Source organism: Calidris pugnax, unplaced genomic scaffold, assembly GCF_001431845.1.
Source record: "Calidris pugnax isolate Ruff unplaced genomic scaffold, ASM143184v1 scaffold71, whole genome shotgun sequence".
NCBI lineage: Eukaryota > Metazoa > Chordata > Aves > Charadriiformes > Scolopacidae > Calidris > Calidris pugnax.
In genome coordinates, this window is record NW_015090882.1 from 2,841,650 (window position 1) to 2,865,298 (window position 23,649).

The window sequence follows — 23,649 nt, forward strand, 5'->3', positions numbered from 1 at the left end:
GAGAGGTGGGGGTTGGTCTCTTCTCCCAAGGGAATAATGGCAGGAGCAGAGGAAATGGTCTGAAGTTGGGGCAGGGGAGGTTTAGATGAGATCTGAGGAAGAATGACTTTGCTGAGAGGGTGGTCAGGCCCTGGAACAGCCTGCCCAGGGAGGTGGTGGAGTCACCATCCCTGGAGGGATTTAAGAAACGTGTAGACGTGGCACTTCAGGGCATGCTCTAGAGCCCGAGATTGTTGGGTTGGGTCTGTTTGTGGGTGGGGGTTTTTTAGTTTTGTTTTTTTTAGGTTTGTTTTGTCTTTATGTATTTCTGCAAAATGGTATTGTGGCATCCCGTAACACAAATATTTATAGCAGTAAGTGTCTGGCATCCAGGAGCCATTTGGAGAATCTTCCAATGGGACGGGAGTCTGCTGGAAGAAGGTGAGTTGGTAGAAGTGAAACCCTCAGTTGAAATGGGTCGATTTTGCTGGTGTTTTTAAAGGAACCAGGCAAAGGGACTGGCCGGCTGGTGGCTTGGCCAGGAGGCAGACAGGTCCTGAAGAACATGGTCTGTTTTGCCAGAACGGCCACGATGCCAGCTTGTCACTGTGATACCCATCATAAAGAGTTAGCAGCTCCTCAGGATTTATCACAAAGTGAAAAATCTTTTTTCTGGTCAGTTCTGAGCTACCTAAAGTTGTGGGCTTGGTTGTTTTTGTTTTGTTTTTAACTTTTCCCTCTCCTCCCCCTTTCCCTATTACTAGGGAAAAGCAGTTCATCTGAGGATCCGTTGTTATGGTTTGTTTTGTTTTCCCTCCCCCTTGTTCTAGTGCCTCAATTATTTCTGTTCTGCATGTTTATTGTTTGGAAGGGAACTCGCTTCCCTCCTCTTTCACCCGATACTTCCTTCCAGAAGGTCTATCTTTCTGGCACTTGGAGAATGTGATTTCAGCTCCAGCCTTGCCAACAGATGAGCTGCAGGCAGCTGCTGCTGACTCCACTGCTCTCAGCTTTGCAGTACGTACTCCGACATGGCAAGGAAGGAAGGAATCAAGCATAGAACTTGGATATTGTTTCATACTGCAAGAAATACATTTTTTAAGGGACTTTATATAAGGCTGAATCAGGTATGGGAAGGGAGGTGACAGGGGCTGGGTGGTGGGGCAACTGAAGCAGTTGGCTCTGGAGCCAGAGATCGGAGTCTCTGTAGGCACATTCTGCTGGAAAAGGGGTATCTGGTCATCCGGGCTGGGGAGTCCCAGTCAGCCCAGTGTGGTGACAACGTCCCTGTCCTGTCTGCTACCAGCAGTGGAGCTGGTGTGCCTTGGCCACCAGCAGCATGATGGGCTCAAACAGGGCTTTGTCCTGGGCCAGTGTGACTCTGTTGACAACCAAGGCAAGCCATTACGTGTTGAGTTACAGCTTCCCTTGTAGCCTGGGAGAGGGAAAGCTGGTCAGGACGCCCGTATTTTTCTTGAAAACTCCACGAAATGCGTCACTGGGACATTAAGAACTCTCCAGACATGAGAGCAGGAGATGTGGTGCCACGCCGAGGCCAAAACATACAAAAGCCCATATTAGATACCATTTCAGTGGAACATAGTCAGTGTTCCTTATCTGAAGGAAGGCAAACTATTTGCTCACCCTTCTGCTAGAGCACCCATCTCTCTGGCTGTTGCAAAGTATGAGGACAACCACCTTTATAAGGAGGATCCCATGTTTTGGGGGGCTAAATGGCCAACACCCTGCCCCTGTTCTGTCTCTCATCTCCTGGCTTTGCTCATCTCATGATGAAAAGATGTAAATGCCTGCAGGAAAAGTGTGGACAGCTGTGTATCTGTTACGCCTAGCTCGACACGCAACTTTATTATCTGCGAGCCATTCTTTTTTTGATTGCTTTCTCCCTGCCAGGAATTCAAGGCAAGAAAATCCATTTCAATCTGAATAAAAACGACAGGCTACCCCAATTTAGTCGAGATCTCATCAGTTCACCCAGGCGGGCAGCGTCAGAAAATTATAGAGGGACAAGTGCCCATAATAAATCAGCTTAGGCTGCTGGGCCTTCAATGCATTTATAATGATGATGGTGACATTATATACGTGCAGAGCACCTTTCATCCAAGGCTCCCACACTTCACAAACGATGTAAGGTTATTGTAATGTTGTGCAACACTGAAATGCTTGGGGTTTTTTGTTTTTTTTTTTAATAGCAGTTTTGATCTAGAAGCCTCAAAAACACCCATGGATGCTTGTTGAAAATGGAGACCTTCCAAAAAAAGAAAAAAAAAAAAGAAAACAAAAAAAAAAAAGAAAACAAAAATCCTCTCTGATGCGAAATAAACTCATTGCAATCACATGCTTTCAGAGTTGTGACCCAAGAATATTCCAGCCCCCGCCCCAACTCGCACACTCAACTTGGCAAACACGCTGACTGCGGTGCATTAGCTGAAGATAAGCGTGGGCTTAAAAGCTCCCTGGACTAAGGCTAGGAAGCTGTTTTTTGAAGGTTCAAACCGTCAGCGAGGAGGGAGGAGAGGCAGGGAAGTCTGTTCATTGGTTCTCCAATTTAAAGCTATTGGCTGCTGCTGGAATTAAAGAAAAAAAAAAAACGCAAGAGCAAATCTTGGCAGGCAAACCCGACTTCGCTGCGCTGGCTGGAAATACTTATGCTTTCACCCTGAAAAGATATATTCTGCAGGCATTGAGGCTTTTGTGTGCTGCCCTGCTTGTCTGATGTGAAACGGAGAGCGTGCGGGGAGCCAGGGCTGGCACCAGGTAACTTGGTGTAAAACCTCCTGCCTTTTCCCCAGTGTTTCTCCATCCTCTGTTTTTTTGGCGCAATCTGATGCATTCCAAGATCAGATCGAAGCTGAGCCCTGCAGGTAAATCGTCTCAGGTAGGAATGAGCTAGCAGAAGTGAGTTTTAGCAGCCCCATCGTCCTCCACAGCTTGGCATACATTCCCAACAGGAATGGTTGGGTCTCCTGGAGGACCTGCATCATCCCACCGTAGGAGAGAGCCCATCAGCAAGGCCACAGGCTCCTTGGGAGTGGGCGCTGCCTTGTCCTCACAGCACTCTGCTCAGTGAAAATACAGCCTGATTTACCATATAGGTGGTAAGAAAGAAAGGAGATATCTTCTAAGCCCAGGTGTGCACCCCACAGCCGCTGTGTGATCACAGCTCGTGCAGCAGGAGCCGTTTGAGGTGTTGAGGGCAATGGTGATGGTGGTGAAGGAGTTGCCCTCTCCCACTGCCCTCACTGGTGCCCTCCCCTGCTCCCACTGATGAGCAAAACCAATTAGTGCTGGCATGCAGCACTGCAAGCCATGCCAGTCAACCTGTGTGAGGTGGCAGAGCCACTGAGGAGATGCCAATAAAGTGAATTTAGCCACTGTTAGTTTGAGCGGCTTCATGTTTGCTCGCTTCTTGTAAACAGGAACAGGAGGATTTCATTCCCATTTTTGAAGGGCAAACCAACCCCTAGATCTTTCCAGCTCTGGGAGCAGGAGCAAGGAGTATGTCACTGAAGTCAAACTGCAAGAAACTTTTTGTAAGTAATGTGCCTGACACCTCCGCTCCCACCAAAGCCATCACAGAATGCTATCGGGTTGGAAGGGACCTCTGGAGAGCATCTAGTCCAACCCTCTGCCAAAGCAGGTTCACCCAGAGCAGGTCCCACAGGAACGTGTCCAGGTGGGTTTGGCTCCAGAGAAGGAGACTCCACCACCTCCCTGGGCAGCCTCTGCCAGGGCTCTGCCACCCTCACAGCAAAGAAGTTCCTCCTCATGTTTAGGTGGAACTTCTTACATTCAAATTGGTGCCTATTTCCTCTTGTCCTGTCCCTGGGCACCACTGAAAAAAGACTGGCCCCATCCTCCTGACACCCACCCTTGAAGGATTTATAGGCATTGATCAGATCCCCCCTCAGTCTTCTCTTCTCCAGACTAAAAAGACCCAAGTCCCTCAGCCTTTCCTCGTAAGAGAGATGCTCCAGGCCCCTCATCATCTTTGTAGCCCTCTGCTGTCCCCTCTCCAGCAGTTCCCTGTCCTTCTGGAACTGGGGAGCCCAGAACTGGACTCAGTGCTCCAGATGGGGCCTCCCCAGGGCAGAGCAGAGGGGCAGGATGACCTCCCTCCACCTGCTGCTCACCCTCTTCCTGATGCCCCCCAGGATGCCATTGGCCTTCTTGGCCACCAGGGCCCATTGCTGGCTCATGGTCATCCTGTTGTCCACCAGGACTCCCAGGTCTTTCTCCTCAGAGCTGCTCTCCAGCAGTCCAGACCCCAAGCTGTCATGGTGCAGGGGGTTAGTACTCCCATTGCACATGGGGTTATTTCTCCCATCCCCTCTCATTGTGATCCTGGAGGATACTCATTGGCAAGGGGCTCGCCTTGTGTTGACACCCATTGTGCACTGGAAGAGCGATCCAGCCAAGTTAGCATGGCCATGTTGAATGAGCAGCTCCCCTCTTCCCAGCATCCTGCTGGTGCATCCCCACATGAAACCTAGCATGTGGCCAGCCTCTCCGCTCTGGAGATGGTTAGTCTTGAGGTGTGCCTGCCGTTAAAAAGCTTTGGCCCTGTGGTTTAACCTTTCTGAACGTAGGAATGGATGTAACTTCACAGCTGCGCATTTTTAATAGGTTTGGATTTACGGTGAGTAGTTTTATTTGGAGAGAAACACAAAAGTAATTGGAGTTTGGCTTGGATTTCGATCCAAGCGGCTTGGATTTTCTTGTAGCAAAAAGCTCCCCAACGTAAACAGATCTATAAAAAGCCCACTCAGAAAGTGGACATTTTCTCTCTGAAGGCTTCTTCAGCACCGGACTTGTACCTAACTGGCAAAGGTGCGGTGGTCAGCTTTTGTCACCCAGTTGACACACACTGATAATTCAGACTCACCCAAACACTAATACACACAGATGGAGGAGGTTAAATTTGGACTACCCTGAGTATGCAATTTTTTAGAGTGCTTCACCAGCGCATGTCAAATAAACACTGCTGCCAGGATGTGAGTCAAGCATCGTTTTTAGTAGGCAAGCTGGACTCATCAAACGTCTGCAAAAATCAAGCTCGCGTAGAATTATTTTATGAAGCTGCCTAAGATTAAGACATTAAAGCAAATAATTGGCAAACAGTTAAATCACAAGTGGCGTTTCCTTGGTTCTCAGTGAGTTTGCAACTTCTGTGGCCAAACACATGGTGATATTAAAGGTGTTGGTTTTACAGAAACATTTGTAAAAAAGGAGGGGAAAATGAAAACAAGAATCACAGAGCTCATACTTGAACCTACAACAAAATGTAACGTCTTTCACATAACTGTACAAAGTGTTAAATGATGTGTGAGAGCCCCTTAGGCCTCGTTCATGACCAGCAAACACTCTCAGAAGCACAAGGCGTCCAAAAACCACTGGTATTTGGTGTCCCCCAGGGCTCGGTATTGGGGCTGGTTCTCTCTAACATCTTCATCAATGATCTGGACGAGGGGATCGAGTGCACCCTCAGTAAATTTGCAGATGACACCAAGTTGGGTGGGAGTGTCAACCTGCTGGAAGGTAGAGAGGCTCTGCAGAGGGATCTGGACAGGCTGGATGGATGGGCTGAGACCAACGGGATGAGGTTCAACAAGGCCAAGTGCCAGGTCCTGCCCTTGGGTCACACCAACCCCATGGATGGTACAGGCTGGGGGCAGAGTGGCTGGAGCCAGGAGGGGTCGGTCTCTTCTCCCGAGTCCCAGGCGATGGGACAAGAGGAAATGGCCTCAAGTTGCACCAGGGGAGGTTTAGGTTGGAGATTAGGAAGAATGTTTACATGGAAAGGGTTCTTAAGCCTTGGAATGGGCTTCCCAGGGAAGGGGTTGAGGCCCCATCCCTGGAGGGATTTAAAGCCGGGTTGACCTAGTGCTTAGAGACATGGGTTAGTGATGGGTTTTATCAGAGTGAGGTTGGTGGTTGGACTAGATGATCTGAAAGGTCACTTCCAACCTGGACAATTCTATGATTCTACGAAAAATGGAGCCTGTGGCAGGACTGGATGTGATGCTTCTTGCAGGTAACATGGCCAAGGAGGATGGATGTGCGCCTTTACGCTGGGAACTGACCTTTCCTCTCCTCTTGGGTAAGGGCCACTTCACTTTTTTCAGAAAAAAGGAATATGGTAAAATAAGTCAAAAAATCTGTAACTCTCACTAAAGACGTTTAAGATTAACCCTCAGATGCCAATAGATGTACAGAAGTACTTATGGTAGTCTGGGACTCGAACTTTGCAGGTGTCAATGGAAAAGCTAACTCTGAAGTTATGAATTGGTGGCAAAAATGCATGTACAAAAATACAAAAAATACAAATATGTGTAGGAGGCGTTCATTGATTGGTCACAGACCTACTGTTGAATATTATTTAGTATGAATCTAAATGTAACTAGATTGTGTTGAAAACAAGAAAAAAATGTTAAAAACTAGAGAGTGTATCTCATTGGTGAATCCATTTCTCCAGGATACAGTTTAAATTTGTTGTTCTAGATACTTATATATTCCCATTGTTGAGCCCAGACAAAGTCACAGAATGAAATCAGTGCATTTTTAATGTTCTGTTCCAAGGAATGAGGACTGAAGAAAGTTGTTTTTTCTTGGTTCTGGTACCAAAACGAAACATTATGTCCTCATGCTGATTCCATGGATGTCATTGTATTAAACTGTGAGTATCACATCCTCACTGCCAGCAAAATATCCCAAAACATCTGAAAACTTCTGGAGAGAATTCTTCATAAATTGATGGTTTGTGCAGGTATTCAAAATCTTTTGTCACTCTTTTTCCTCTTCGCTTTCAAACGCATTTACAGTTCTCTGGAAGAAGCATGTAGCAGGATGGGGGAGGTGGGGGGGAAGTGAATCCTTTCTGTGATGGACTGGAGCCCTGTCTTCAGCTCAGGGATTTTTATTCCAACTTGTTATATTACCTACAATTAAGATCAACGTCTGCCAAGTGTCTGGTTCTGGAGAAGTGGGATTACCTGAGAAGTCAGAGGAGGCTTCAAGCAGCAGCATCCATATGGCGAAGGCGTGGGGCCACCCTGCCCATGCAGGAGGTCCTTCCTCACTTTCTGCACAGAAACCAGCACTTGCTGACAGGGCTCCAGAGCCTACAGACCTCTAAGTGCCTCCTCTAGCATTCGCAGCAGCATGAGCTCCTGTTGAACTCTTATGTCATCTGGAGAACTTGTGGTATGTACGTGGTGTCCCTTCCCTTACACTTATCTTGCTTTGCTCTCAGGACATGGGAAGATTTTGTAGAAATTTATGGGCTTTACAGTTAACATTAAACATGGATGGTATCTTTTAGGCTATTTAAATCTTTCACTTACCACTATGCAGCACGTGCAAAATGTGTTTTCTCTTGTCTCCTGCTTTCTGGGGCAACGCAGAATATTTCCCCAAAAGCTATGCAGCCCTGAGCCACCTGCCAGATTCCCATGCATTATAATATTTTCGGCCAGCTGCTGTGGTAGCTGTTCATGCCAAGGGCAAGAATTCCCCTGCTCTGGTTTTAGTTTTCGCACAGTCCGGAGCCTGCTTTCAGCCGCTGCTGAGCTGTGAGCCCGAGGCCCGAGTCAGTGAGCGTTTAAAATCAAAGGTCAAACTTCTCAGAGCTGGTGACCAGTTGGTGGAGCCCAGGTATCATGTCCTGTTCGGGGGTGTCAGGGCCATGCATCCCCTTCCTCCCCTCTCTAGTGCTCTATCCCAGTCCTTCACAGGGAGCTTTTTAAGCAGAAGAGCAAATATAGGCATAGTGATCCCAGAGGAGATTTTTGGCAGCACATACTGCCTGATTGCTGTGGCTGATTGCTGCTGGGAGCTGGTGGTGTACCTCTGGCTGGGCCACTCTTAACCCCAGCTCTGCCAGGAACACAACACCGACCCGGGTGAGTTGAATGTTTTTCTAATTTTAAGAGTTAATACTGGTTGTCCCTTCCCTTCCCTTCCCTCTCTTTTATTTTTTTAATTTACAATTGGACATCAAATAGGCTTTTATTAATATTCTTTTCTGGTGGCTTGCATTTCTAAATAGTTTGCAGTTTTCTGCTGGACACATCACTTCCTCATCAGAGTATTCAGAGATATTTGGGAGTGTTCAGAAAAGGGTAGCCTGCTTCCAAGTGACCACTTGTTTTGGGTGCCCAGTTCAAAACACATGCTGGGCAAGGGGTTTTGATTCTTCGGAAATTCTTGACATTCCCCACTGGAAGTCAGATGTCTCAGATGGGACATCCAAGATCATTGGCTGCTTTTCTGAAACAAAACAAAACAAAAAAAAAAGGTCAGGCCACAGTGCTCCAGAAATATATTTAATCACACTCATGTCTGCAACACAGGAGAAATACCATCACTGCCTAAAGAGCTTGTTTCCTCAGACTGCTGATACAAAGGAAGATCATAATTAGTGATATAATTAGGCAGTGTCAGAAAACATCATGAACGTGTACATAGAGAAACTGCCTTCTCATAACTGGTTCAGGTCTGAGCAAAGTCATATTTTGTGCTGAGCTAAATGCAGCTCAGTGGTTATTTCTGTTTGGGTTCTGATCTCAGAAAAGGTCCAGAAACAGTCCAGAAAAAGAGAAATCCAAGTGGAAGAGGTTGATGGACAACTCTGTGGGGAAAAAATCCACTCTGATGAAAAATAAGCTGTTGAAATCACTAGGAAGAACTCCTCTGGATCCCTGCTCAGTAGTTGAAAAGCCTTATCTCTTACTGCAGGAGAGATGGAAGAAAAGGTTGTGCTCAGCCACTGAAAAAGTCCAAGTGGAGAAGAGGACATCTGGGAACAAGCGACTTACTACTACTTGTCACTGGAGAGGCTCTGGTGGTGTAGAGCTGGGCTCTCACCAACATGGCTGGGAGCTGTGGAGAAGAAATGCTGGAGAGGTAACGCATTCTGGTGGAGTTTTACATACAATTTCTTTAGCATCTCTGAATTTTGCAAGGAGCAGAAGGTCTGAATGAGGCCTGTGTGGGGCTCCTGTACATGAAGTTGTGAGGAAAAAATTGCACGCCTTGCTGAAAAAAATATTTCTGACTGCGGAATTAGAAGATTCATGGTGATAATGCTTCAGTCTTTGGTACCATATGTAGAGATATTAATGGGTAGGTCCTGGAGAATAATAGATTTGAAATTGGAAGAGGGGAGATTTAGATGAGCTACCAGAAAGAAATTCTTTGCTGTGAGGGTGGTGAGACACTGGAACAGGTTGCCCAGAGAAGCTGTGGCTGCCCCATCCTTGGAGGGGTTCAAGGCCAGGCTGGATGGGGCTTGGAGCAACCTGGTCTGGTGGGAGGTGTCCCTGCCCAGGGCAGGGGGTTGGAACTCCATGATCTTTAAGGCCCCTTCCAACTCTAACCATTCTATGATTCTATGATTTGATAATGAATTACAATCGCATTCCCTCAGGTAGCCTGAACTTTTGAGCAGAGGCCTATGCTACTCTTCAGTTGACCTGAAACCAGATAGAGAGCTACCACCCACAGCTTCTCTTGCTTCCTAGGATCTGTACAACAAGGACCTGAGCGGTCAATGCCCGCTGGGGCTGCTCAGCAGCACCTGGCCAACCTTTTCTGTCCCTGGAGTTGTGGGACAGAGCTGATCGGAGGGCATGTCCAGCTGTTCATCTATCTCTTGATTTAATCAAAGCCTGAATGGCCAAGTTTCCTGTAATGCAGCACTGCGCAACTGCTGCCTGCTGAGACCCTCCTCAGATTGGGCTTTTTGCCTGATGTGAAAAAATTAAATTCATTTTGACCTTAGTGAGCAACGGACTACAGCAGTGTGTGTAGTCATGGCACAACGACAGGAGAGGATGCCTCTGAAGCAAAAGGGTTAACGGCCTGTCCCTTTTTAAAGTGGTTGTTGAAATGGGCAACTTCCTGCCTGCTGTTTTGAATTGTTTTGGTGGCTGATTGACTCAGAGATTGACCTGTGGGAGTGCTCTGCTGCTGGGCAGGGGTAATTTGGGACATAAGAGCCGTGAGAGCAGAACAAGGCCCCTCCGTTGCCCCCTCATTCCTGTTTCTCAGGCCTTCCCATCTCAGTAGATGTCCCTCAGCCTCCAGATTGAGCCCTTTGCCGGATCTACAGTAGCTGTGGAGATATCCTTTCTCAGGAAGCAGGGCTAAGGAAAGTTGAGCACTTGCACTGCAAACACAAATAGTGTCTTTTTCTTCCTTGTGGGTATGTTAATCCAAACAACCCATTAAAGAGCTGAGCCAGTTCTCACATATTTAATCGTGTAGCTTATTTGGGTTTTGTTTTGGGGATTTTTTTTGCTCTGCAAGTCTGAACAACTGGTCATGCTCATTCTCACCTTTTTTGTGCTCATGCTGGTCCTGGCTTTTTCCTGTGAAGCATCTCTCATTTGTGAAGTACCCTTTAAAGGGAATTCTTCAGCAGAAACACAAGGGCAAAATCAGTATGATCACTTGTCTTCATATGCAAAGGGAAACTTCAAGGGCAATTCTGAAGAAATTCCTAACTACTGACCACTTCTCCCATCTGGTATTTCCTTGTGTCCTTCCCTCCATATCTTCCCCAACCCAGCCATGATTTATTAGATAAATGCCAAAACATCATATGTACAGCCAAAAAAGCAATGCATGTCCTAATGATTTTAACAGAATCACAGTCACAGAATGATCTGGGGTTGGAAGGGACCTCTGGAGATCATGTAGTCCAACCCCCTGCCAAAGCAGGTCCACCCAGAGCAGGTCCCACAGGAACGTGTCCAGGTGGGTTTGAATGTCTCCAGAGAAGGAGACTCCACCCCCCCCCGGGCAGCCTCTTCCAGGGCTCTGCCACCCTCACAGGAAAGAAGTTCCTCCTCATGTTTAGATGGAACTTCTTACATTCAAGTTTGTGTCCATTTCCTCTTGTCCTGTCCCTGGGCACCACTGAAAAAAGACTGGCCCCGTCTGACACCCAACCTTCAAGTATATATAGGTGTTGATCAGATTCCCCCTCAGTCTTCTCTTCTCCAGAGTGAAAAGACCCAAGTTTTTCTGCCTCAAGTGTGATAGTTTATAATATTAGTTGTACTACACAGAAGCAGAAGACTCTCTCAGAACACCTTTGGAGGTGGGTAATTTTTTTCCTCAATTTCCACAGGCTTTAGCTGAAACCCACAAGACGTTTCTCTGCTGCAGTCATGACTAACAGTCATAACAAACTCATGGTAAACTGGGTTGGTTTCTTTCAGGGAAAGATCCAAACTCAGACCATGGAGTGGTGCACAAATATGCATAACTGTGTTTTAATAGCATAAAGCAGATTTTGGATTCTGCGGCACCCTTACTCACCTGGAGTGGGATTTCACTCCGTCAACAGCCTTGCTCGTTTTGAATAGAGCTTTGTGAGGTGAGGAGCTAAAGGACATGGGTAAGGCTGAAACACCATGGTTCTCTATCTGTGGTTTTTGAATGTGTATGGCAGAACTCATAGAAGAAATCATTAGCACAGAATAATTCAGGTTGGACCTCTGGAGGTCATCTAGTCCAAAAAGAAAAATGACTGGGTAGCATTTTGTTGTTCAGTTTTAACTTTTCCCAGTTCCTGGAAAATCTCAGGTATCCCGTTATTGGGATATACCATGCCAACTATTATAGGAAGGCATCTACAAACTGATTAATCAGAGCTTATTCCCACCTGTGTTTGATGGCACTTCACAAAGCCCACGCATGAGACACCTCTGGTTGGGAACACAACAACAACAATAGCAACAACCAAAGGAGTTTCTGTCTTGAACCGTATCAAAATATACCTGAGTGGACTGAGTGTAATTCCTCTCCACCAGAAGGTAAGTTAATGGTTGCAGTCCTCTACAAAATTCCAGGTAAAATGATAATATTTGAATTGCAAAAATTAGTAGCAGTTCTGTTATCGTGTCCCATACCTGATGACAAGTAATACAGAAAGCCCCTTCCCTTTTAGGAACAAATGGACTTTTTAGTTGGTATTCTCTAAGTTCTAGTGAGGATGAGTGAAGCCTTTAGTTGCACTACTTAGCACATGTAATTAGAAGGCTGTTCTTGGTTACATTGGCCCAACCCAGGGCTGTCAGTGGAGTTATACCAATACACCTGAAGGAGCTTTGTCCTCCAGTTCTTCTTGGACATTCTTAAAAACACTAAACTCGTTGAATGACGAGTGGAGCCCCACATCTCAGACTTCTGTTCCAGTGCTAACTTTTGTTCGCCCGCTGCCAGGATTTACTCCTCTGCAGCCCAAACATTCCTGGGCAGGAAGCTTCATGTCTGCCCAGCCCGTGGTTTTTCTGATTTGTATATGAAGTCCTAGAGGGACTAACTGGTTTGATGGATGAGACGTGTCAAAGTCAGACCATATGGTCGGCTCGGTCCTCTGCCTGTATCTACAAATAAATGCAAGCAAAAATATGCCGGGTTTTTCTCCCTTTGGAGTTTCTTTCAGGGATCCCATTACAGACTGTGATTTTGCAGGGCCTATAATAACGGAGAGGCAGTTTAAATAAATCCTTGGGGCTTAAAGTTGGCAGCTAGAGCGTGCCTATACAAAGGGTCGTATGTGAACTAGGCTTTCTTCTCGGGCTCAATGACATGACATCAGCTGAGGACCCAGCTTTTGTAGCCCTTCCTCCCACCCTGGAACTTCTGACACTCCAATCTGACACACCAGTCTTAGTTCAGTGATGACAACGATGATGTCTTTGATGCCTTAGGTCAGATTTTTTTATCATAGTTAGATCTGTCTGCCTCATGTGGATAGCGCAAGACAGCCAAAGAGTATGTAAAGAAGTTTGTAACTAGCTGTCCGACTTCCAATGCTGATTAACTGATTTGCATCTTTTTAAGACAGAACGAGCCTTCCCAAAATACAGCCATGAGCAGCCCTGCCCCTAGATCTTAGCAGAGCTGTGGTGGTAGCAAGTGTGGAGGTACATCCTCAAAGGTGAGAGGACAGAAACTCTGGTAGCATACACCTTCTGGAAGAGATTGAAACCAATGGATCTAGAAAATGTCTGTGTGCAACCCCTGATGTGTTTGTTAACATACTTTTAAGGCTTGGATGCAATAGAGTAATTTATGTATCAAAAATTGCCAAACTCTGGCTCACAGTGATCTGTCAGTTCCCATAGGATAGTGGTTCCTTTTTCTCTGTTCTGATAGTTGTACTACAGTAAAAGAAAGGAAAATATGTATGTGTACAGTATTTACTTTAAGTGTTAATTTAGCAGAGAGTCAAGTGTTTTGGTTCATATGATAAGAACAGGAAAGGCTGAGGAGATGTTCAGTGCCAACATGAGGAAGGGCCCAGGGACTGAGGCAGGAGACATCTGTTATGTTGAGCAGTGCTCTACCTACTCCAGAGGAAGACAGGGTATAAAACATCTGCAAGAACATAAGGAAAGTGCATCCAAGGCTCTTCTTCTATCTCCTGAAGTTGCCTTTGCTCAGACCAGAGGTGAGGGGGGACCTGCCAGAAGCAGCAGCTGGAGCTGTAGGTCACACCACTGGGTTGGTGTCTGCTACCAGTGGGCTGGGAGAACTGGGGAGTCTGCTCCGCTTCGTGCTGTTGAGGGAAGTGTTGGGGGTTGGCTGCACTTTATCACAGGTGTTTGAATGTCATCTTTGCTGTGTTCCCCTGCCTTCTGCTCCCGTAGGTGTGACAGCCTCTTCCCAGTGAAGTAAGGGCTCATGCACAGGAGGCATCTCTGGATAGTTTTACATAGGAAAACAGATTATTTTATACATAAATTCATAATGAATTCATACATAAAAACAGAAATTCAGTAACAATATATTTGCACTGGCTATCATCTTCATTAGCCCTATGCACCTACAACCTGCACACCATCTCCCTAGAGGGCTGAATTCCCAGAGAGAAAAGGGATATGAAAAAGAATTGCATGTGTGTAGTGATAAGAACTGGTCAAAGTATGGAGTAGTTCAGGAAAGAGTATCTAACGTTTAACTACCGTTTTCATGCAAAATAATCCATGTTTTGTGGGCTTTCCTGCACATCCTCAGCAGTGGCTGTGAACTGGCCATTAAAAAGATACTACTTTAGTATAATGAACGCCAGCCCACAGGATTTTGCTGATGTGGTGGGCGGGCATCATGCTGGGACAGAAGGATTAATTGAGCTCTTTAGAATTCCCTTTGATCTGCACCAGAAATACCCAATATAATACCTCTGACCTGATTGTATTTTAAACCTCAGTTCCTCAAGCATTTGGGCTCTGCACTGCCCTCCCAAAAGGCAGATGCAAGCTCAGTACTTTGGGGGTTTTTGCTTGTATCAGCTCCTTTATTTTAACACCATTTAACTATTAACTGGATAATTTGGTGCTGCTTAGTGTAGCAAAAGGATGGTGTTTTCAATTGGAGAGAATGTCGTTTGTGATAACTCCATCCATCACTTTGGCACTTACCCAAAAGATACAATTAAATTTCTATTAAAACGTTGGGACTCTGGAACACTGATCTCTCACAGATCATTTCATCAAAAGGCTCAAATAACTAATTGCTTGTTAAAAGGATGAGCAAAATCTTCTGGTGGGTATATGAGCATGTATATAAAAATGAAGTGTATGACGTTCTTGAGCTCTCACATGCAGAATTTTATGGTTCTTCTTTTGCAAAGGGTTAAACATATAGTTAAATTCATGTGTGTTTATGTGGTCTTAGCTGTTCCACTAAAGGAAAAATTGTGTGTGGGGGAAAGGCTCAATGGAGTAGTTTCAGTCAGGTCTAAAATTAAATAAAAGAAATAGATTCATTGTCTTTTCAGCTCTTCAAGGTTTGCAAGCAGGTGTATTCAAATCAGTCAATTTCTGCTACAGGAAACTGTGCACAGACTTGGGTAAAATAATTCAAAAAAATGTATATACGAGGAGAAAAGACTTCAACAAGCAAAAAAGGGATACTCATTCAAACTTTACAGAAATTAAGGAACGGTCCATAAAAGATCATTCTTTACCTGTGTTCAAATTAATGTATTCAGATTCATATTTGAACACATGTATTCAAAGACCTAAAAAGTGTTACTCTCCGTCCTACCAGGTAGAGATTTACGACTTTATAAACGCACTTTTGAGTCCAAAGGTAGCAAGTGGCCCTGATAACGCTCAGTTTTCTCAGTACGCAGAAGAGAGCTTTCCTCTGCAGCTGGATGTATGTGCTCACATGATGGGTATGTTCCCTTACACAGGACACGCTCAGTGCATGTAAACACGTGTCCGGGGCAGCGGTGCACGAAAGCTGGAAGCAAACCCACGGAGGGGGTGTTTTTTGAGCTGCCAGCTGTTGGAGCTACAGCCTTTTGGGAACCTGGCAACGCTACACAACACTCGGCTGATCTGGTTTGGCGATGGAAGCTCTGCCCCGGTGCCTGAATGCGAGATCGGTGTCTGCTTTGCATAGGCAGCTTGATTGTGATCACAAAAACAATGCAACGTATTTACGTGCATAATAATGCAATCCAGAACACATACACTGCAATCTTTCCGTAAAGCTCTTTGCCACGTGACTGGGAGTTGATATACCTGTCACAGGAACGCACCGGGCATCACAACGTGGAGTTTCTGAGTGATGAGCTCAGCAACAAGTAAGTTAAGAAGGAACTAATGCTGGTCCCATCGTGGTCATCGTTAAATAAATGGTTCTCCTCACACAGAGCAGGAAAATTGCCAGTATCTCCCTTGATCTGTTGTTATTCAAAAGTCTTGTAGTTGGTGTGGGGCAGCAGGAAAGTAGAAGAGATGGGAGACTTGGGAAATAATGCGTTTAAGTTACGTTTAGGAAACACGGAGCTGAATTGCCAACTTTGATGTCGCTTCGTAAGGGAAGAATCTCTGAAGGGTGTCTGCCCTATGAGAGGAGAGGGGGTCAGAACTGAAGGAGACTTGTACCCCCTCGGTGCAACTTCCCAGCTCTTCTTTCCAATGGGCCTCATAACTCTCCCTGTTTAAGGGCAAGCCTGCAGGAAAGGAGGGTGTAGAGAGGTGGGGGTTGGTCTCTTCTCCCGAGTCCCAGGCGATGGGACAAGAGGAAATGGCCTCAAGTTGCCCCAGGGGAGGTTCAGATTGGAGATTGGGACAAATGTTTCCAGGGAAAGGGTTCTTAAGCCTTGGCCTGGGCTGCCCAGGGAAGGGGTTGAGGCCCCATCCCTGGAGGGATTTAAAAGCCGGGTTGCCATAGTGCTTAGAGACATGGGTTAGTGATGGGTTTTATCAGAGTGAGGTTGATGGTTGGACTAGATGATCTGAAAGGTCCCTTCCAACCTGGACAATTCTATGATTCTATGATTTTATGTAGAGCCATCCACGCTCTTAGCCAGCAGAGCGTTCAGTGCCCTTCTGACTGCAAGCTGTCATTGTTTGTGTTCAGAATGAATAAACTGATGTGAGGACTGTACTGTGTTTTACCAGAGCATGTAGTCCATCTGAGGGCATTTTTTTCATGCTTTGATAAATGGCATGAAGATGTGTAAAAATATTTAAGGATCCAAGACCAGCTGGGATAGTTTGGGAGTGCAGTGCAGAGTGAAAGGTACCAAAATCAGTGCAGCCTCATTCATAATGGCTTGAGGGAGAGACACCCCAAACCTTGGGGACAGTTGATTGCAGTAGACCAAAACAGAGCAAAGACATGACTTAACAAGCCTTGGTTAAAGGTCTACTGGTCAGTTTTGCTTCTGGGCCTTCTTATATTTAAATATTTGTTTCTTTTTTATTATAGCATCCTCATCAGACCTTGTCCAAACCACTGTGTCTTAGACATGACACAAGCTGGGGTAATATATCACTGTCTACCTCAGAGTGGAGATACACCTTCTGTCAGCCAGATGCAAAGGCAATTGAGACACAGCGTTGTCTGTTCTTTGTCTGTAGCTCTATGAGGATGCTTGTCTGCATCATCACAAGTAGCTACTCTTGTGTCCGGTGTTTTCAATTCTGTTCAATTCCCAAACCAAGGTTCAAACTAGCTTCTGAGCGTACTTATACCTCACTGCACTATGTGAGCTACCTCTTTTAGGACATCTCCAAAACAGGTTAAAGACTTATTTTGAAAGCTTTCCCTTCGCACATGGAAGACTATCCCCCTTTAAAGCAGTTCATGGTGGGCTGACCTGGGAGTAGCAGTTCTCTCACATTCTCTTTCGATCTTACCCTAAGTCAGGCAAACTTTAAGATATCTTCAAGAGTACTTAAACACTTCTTTTTTTGAGAGTCTTGAGTTATTCAGTTTTGTAGACTCATTAAGACCTGTCAAAACCAAACCTTTTCCCTGCAAGGCTTTCAGATATTTTGTTGTTACAGGATTCCTGCTTCACAGAATCATAGAATCATAGCGTAGTTCGGTTGGAGGGGACCTTTAAAGGTCATTTAGTCCAAATCTCCTGAATTAATGACATCTTCAACTGGATAAGGTTCCTCAGAGCCCCGTCCAACCTCACCTTGAAAGTTTCCAGGGATGGGGAATCTACAACCTCTTTGGGCAACCTGTGCTAAGCTTTCACCATCCTCATCCTAAAAAATGTCTTCCTTATATCTAGTCTCAGTCTACCTTGGTTTAGTTTATAACCGCTATCCCATGTCCCATTGCAACAGGCTCTGCTAAAAAGTCTGTCCCCATCTTTCTAATTAGGCTCCTTTAAGTACTGAAAGGCCACAATAAGGTCTCCCTGGAGCCTTCTCTTTTCCAGGCTGAACAACCCCAACTCTCTCAGCCTGTCTTCACAGCAGAGGTGCTCCATCCCTCTGATCATCTGCGGGGCCCTCCTCTGGACCGGTTCCCACATGTCCATGTCCTTCTTGTGCTGAGGACTCCAGAGCTGGACACAGCACTCCAGGTGGGGTCTCACCAGAGCAGAGGGACAGAATCATCCTCCGCAACCTGCTGGCCACGCTTCTTTTGATGCAGCCCAGGATGGGGTTGGCTTTCTGGTCTGTGAGCACACATTGCCAGTTGTTTACTTCCAAACTGGAAAGCTGTTGGTCTCACTGCTGACCCTGGCACCTGAGGTGCGATCTCATCTTTTGTCTTCCCTTGCCCTCTTCCCTGGAGCCACAAATCCTCTCCTTCACTCAAAAGCTTCATGTACCTGCCCTTCCTGATGTTATGGTAGCCACTAGCAGCCAGCTTGGAGTCCTGCTCCCAGGAGCTATTCTGGCAGTCCCTCTGACTCAGACGTGGTGCAGCGTTCCCACAGCACAGATCTTCCCCTACAGCCATCTCCAGTCTGTCTACTACCCCTTTACTCCCATTAAGGCCAGCCAGTTTCCTTCCTGCAGTACTGTTTTCTGCAGGATGCTCTGACTCCCTCCCTAATGTATCTGGTAACTGGCACAAGCCATCTGGTCCCCCAGGCTACCACCATCACTGGTGAGGGAATGGGAGAGGATGCTGCTGATCTGTCCTCAGGGAAGTTTGACTCTCCTTACCCTAATCCTACCTTATATCCCAAGCAGTCTGTGGTGTGGGGGGTTGGGGGAGGGCTGTATTTTCCTGCATTCCAGTTCAAGAGGAACGAGGCAACGTTGTTCTCTGAAAAGGCTGACAGCCACTCTCAGGGGCACAGTCTGAAAGCACTTTGTACACCAGCAGTTCTAGTACTTACAGGCTTGATGATTGCACAAAGGTCACCCGGTTTCAGATTTCCTAACCATAACACTTTCTGGGAATACAGAGACAAATTTTTGCCCTTGGCATATCATTAAAACCCTACAGAAGTCAATGAAGTTGTAAATGAGACCAGTATTTGACCTACTTCCTATTATTGTTTTTTATTAAGAAAGTTACTTCTCAGGTTCATGTGAATTTCTGTATTTAAATACACATCTAAAGAGAGGAAGAATACAGAAGTAACTTCAGGAAAAACTACTCTTTCTGTGCTGCTGCAGATCTGAAGATATGTGCTCGGAGATAATTTCAGACTCTTAATCAAAATTGGGTCCTAGAGCTTGTGATGTTACTCAAGCTTTCCTAATGAATGATGATTTGCTTACATATTCCTTGGCAGTGAGCTAACAAGGCTCCATTAAACAAAATGTATATTAATAGTGTCCTGTCTAAGTAATGGTCTTTACAGTCCACTGTAATTATGTTGAATTAGCTCTGCAGAGACAACCTGAAGAAACACATGTTCAACAAAGTGGAGCATCACGTGTGCATCTTTGGGCAATGTATGTATGGTAGATACCTGAAGGGAGAGCCTGTCAGTTCAGTAACATACCCTCAAACAAGAACTGGGAAGTTCTTGGATCTCTAGGGCTCCTATACTGCCATTTATTTTCCATCAGTGATACATATCTGTGTAGATACTGGCACTATGTGTGTGTAAATATGAGTGTGCGTGCGTGTCTCAAAGAGAAAAAAGGGGATTGTGAATCTCCAAAGACCACCAGGTTTGGAAGGGGCAAATAACTGGTGGTGTGTTTTTGAGTGACCCTTAGTATCTATCCCGTACCACCCTTCAGGACATGTATTTCCAGTTATTTCTGATCACCCTGTTTGGTAGCTTTCATGTTCTTTCATGCTTTGCCTAAAGGGAAAAGATTATTCAACTATTAGGTCATCTTGTACAACTGCTTTTCTTTCTCAAGAGTCCTCTTTTGCAGAAAGGTACTTCATCCAGAATTGTAGCAGAGATTCCTAAAGGATGAGGTACTGTTGATAAGCCAGCGTGACCCAACACTGTGTCACACCATAACAAGGAGAAAAGGCAGATTTCTTCTGCACTTCTTCTACGTAACATCTTTACAGAAATTTCCTAACAGATTAAATGGCCAACGGTTTTTCTCTGTCTTTCCAGGGCTTGCAGTCACACAGATAGTTTTGTACCATCAGCTATAGTGGCAGCAAAGCTCCAACAAACACAGGTCTGAGATAGCAAAGGTGATTTATCATCAAGCAAACTTGGTATTGCCATGTCCCTTGAGATGTGTGGTTTTGCCAAACACAGGTCTGAGATAGCAAAGGCGATTTATCATCAAGCAAACTTGGTATTGCCAGAAAGTTAATTCCTGCTCTGCCTTTAACCTCGCAGCAATACCACTTTGTCCTACAATAGCTTTAAGGTTCAAACACTAAGAAACATCTTGTGCTGATGCGGGAGGATATTCGGCAGGTGTCATTCCTCACTCTGTGTCGATATGGTATCAAAGTACAATATGTAAACTTGTTTTCCTGAGCATTTTCTTGCCTTCCTGTTGACTTTGGAAATTGGAGTAGATGGGCATGTTGTGGTTGGGCATCCGTGGTCTTGGGGGACAATACTGGCAATCAGATTTGGTTTATTTCTTGATGGTTACTCCACGCTGGCTGTGCTTCCCATCTACACACTGTTTTTCTACTGCAAGACAACCTGGGTGTGCAGGCTGGCTTGTCTTTGAACTAAAAAAGGTGATCAATTAGCAAAGTGCTCTTTGCAATAAAGCTGCTTGGCTGATCCAGAAACCAAAAAGCATGTTGTTTACCAGCTATGGTTTTGCCTTTGTCCTGCAGGTGGTTTCTAGTGCTGGGTGGTGACCCACTGCCTTTGAATCATTCTTTCCAAACTGGTGTCACTGTCTGTGGCTCCACCCATGGTATCGGTGTGGCGTTTTCCTTGATGCAGGTGCACACTGTGATTCCTCCATCACATACTGCTGGTCTTGGACCACAGAAGGCCTTCTGCAGACACTACTTCTGTGGGGGGGGGCAGGTGGATGGACAGAGAGGGGAAATTGTGTAAGCAGCAATAGATGTTGTCCTGATACTTGGCTGGGGGTGAATTTCAAGCTCTTTTCAGTGCCCTTAGGGCACTGATAGACCTTAATAGCCCAGATCAGCCTCACCTGCTCCCCCCACCCCACCCTCTGCTAATGAGCCCTATTAAAGAGCAGGTCTGGGCTTGTACCCATTTCTGTCTCTGTCCTGGTCTCTGGGGTGGGCCTCCAGCTCTGTCTTCTGCTGTTTGAGACTGAACCCTGGAATGTCCCCTGGACCCGATCCATCAGCTTGCACTATAGGGGATTGTCATTGGAGCATGTTCCTACCCTGTTTGTGCCTTGAGGGATGGCACCCTAGTCGGTGAGGTCACTGCTTGCACTGGGGTTGCCCTTGGCTTCTGGTTTATCCTCTTTCATGAAGCAACCCTGCTTTTGCTGTTCCCTCACGCTCTCACAGATCTTGGCTGGAGTGCTCATTTGAAATCTGGTAAGTTATTATCTTGCATGCTGTTTGGTTATCTAATTTTAGTGTGTTTTGCTCAACAAATGTGAGTTGTCCTTATCATAAAGCAATATTTAATCTCTACTCTTTCATTCTATGAGACTCTGGAACTGGAAGCAAATAACGATGAGGTTGATGGTCCACGGAGTTTGGAGACATTGCTAAGGTTGTTAGCCTACACCCCACATCAAACCCCTTCTATAAAAGATTATTGTCATCAAATACTCTCTCCTAAGGGCAACAGAAAGACAGATTATTGCCATCAAATACTCTCTCCTAAGGGCAACAGAAGGCCCAACATGCTGACCAGACCCGCTTTTTAGGGAAGTCTGCTGCCTCTCTGGGGTCCAGGCTAAAAATGTTACAAGAAAACTTCCTACAGTGGTACGCCCTCGGATCCTTATCCATTATTGCTTTTTCAAGTAGGCAATGATGAAATTGTAATAGGGAGTCCAACAGCAAGCAAAAGAGACTTTGGGACCTTGGGACAACTGGTTAAGGGTTCAGGAGTACGAGTAGTGTTTTCCTCTATCCTTCCAGTTGCAAGGAATGGTGTGGGAAGAAACAGGCAGATCCAGCTGATCGATACCTGATTCTGTGACTGGTGTCATTAGCAGAATTTTTGGGTTTTGATCATGGGATAGTCTAGAAGACACCAGGCCTTGCTAGCAATGGACAGGGTACACGTGTCTTAAAGGGAGGAAAGGATCTTCACACAAGAGTTAACAGGGCTCATTGAAAGAGCTTTAAACTAGATTTGAAGGGAGAAAGGGGTAAAACCAGGCTTGCTAAGGAGAAGCCATGGGATGGCGTGCCAGTACTTAAGGGATGTTGTGAAAGTGAGGTCCTTCAGCCTGCTCCACCAGTGCTGAGTACACTAGAGCACATTTGAAACATCTCTATACTAATATGTGCAGTGTGAGGAATAGCCAAGAAGAGCTAGAAGCTTTGTCCCAGTCTCACAGCCACAATGTCGTTGGCATAAGTGAAACCTGGTGGGATGACATCCGTGACTGGTGTGCCACGGTGGGTGGTTACAGGCTCTTCAGGAGGGATAGACAGGGGAGGGTGGCAATGCTGTATGTAAGGGAAGGGTTGGATTCTGTGGCACTTGCAGTTGGTGACAACGTGGTTGAGAACCACTGGGTAAGGGTGAAGGGGAAAGCAAGTAAAGTAGATGTTGTTGTGGGAGTCTACTGTCGACCACACAACCAGGATGATACCTATTATTCCAGAAGGAATTAATGGATGTGTCTGGACCAGCTGCCCTTGTGGGTGAATTTAATTTCCCAGGCATCAACTGGGGACATCATACAGCAGGCACACTCCTGAAGGATGTTGAAGATAACTTCTTGGTGCAGGTACTGAGAGCTGACTCAAAAGGTGTATTCGTAGATTTGTTGTTTATAGACAGAGAGACTTGTGGGTGAAGAGGTGGTTGGTGGCTGTCTGAGTCACAATGACCAACAAGTAGTTGAGTTTCAGATCATTGGCAACAGGAGAAAAACTGTCAGCAAGACTTTGACCCTGGATATGGGGAGAGCAAATCTTGGGCTGCTGAAGGAGCTAGTTAGTACAGTCTCCTGGAAATCTGCTTTTGAAAGTACTGAGGTCCATGAATGCTGGTTGCTTTTTAAGACCCACCTCTTAAGAGTTCTTCCTCCAAAGTATAGGAAGTCAAGCTAGCAGGGAAGAAGGCTGGCTTGGCTGAGCAGAGATCTTCTAGAACTTAGGTGGAAAAGGAAAGTGTACTGACATCGGAAGCAAGGACAGGCAGCACAGGAGGACTACAGAGATGCTGTTGATCAGTGTAGGGAGAAAATTCATGCAGCCAAAGCTCAATTAGAGTTCAAGATGGCTGGTACTGTGGAGGACAAAGAGGTGGTTTTTTTAATATATTAACGGCCAAAGGGGAATCAGAGATAACATTGTTCTGTTACTTGATGAGGTCGATCACTTCACAAATAGGGATATATACAAAGCAGAGAGTTTTAATGCCACCTTTGCCTGTCTTCAACACCGGTGATGGATCCTGGGACCCCTTGAGCCCTGTGTTGGAATACCATAACTGGGGGGATGATGAACTCCCAGTTGACTGTGAAAGTGTTTGAGACTTGCTGCTCCAACTGGATGCGCTGAAGTCTATGGGACCCGATGGGATTCATCACAGGGTATGGAAAGAGCTGGTTGATATTATTTGCTGGACCCCTTTCCATTATTTTTCAATGGTTTTCTCGAGAATGTGGAGAGGTCCTAGCTGACTGGAAGCTGGCAAGTGTCCCAATTTTCAAGAAGGGTAAGAAAGAAGACCCTGGTAATTACAGGCCTGTCAGTCTCATTTCAGTGCATGGTAAAATTAAGGAGAAGGATATTCTGGGAGTTACTGAAAAACACTTGAGAGACAATGCAGTCATTGGTTGTAGCCAACATGGG

General features: G+C 45.8%; 1 protein-coding gene across 1 annotated transcript in view; it reads left to right on the plus strand.

Moving 5' to 3' along the window:
* Positions 1-7,776: 7,776 nt before the first annotated feature.
* The window catches only part of EGFR (epidermal growth factor receptor), a 243,829-nt gene continuing 227,956 nt past the window's right edge, over positions 7,777-23,649 (plus strand). Inside the window, exons 1-2 of the mRNA XM_014946983.1 lie at positions 7,777-7,898; positions 8,734-8,901. The gene's annotated coding sequence lies outside the window, so the exon portion shown is untranslated. The remainder of the gene's footprint in view (positions 7,899-8,733; positions 8,902-23,649) is intronic.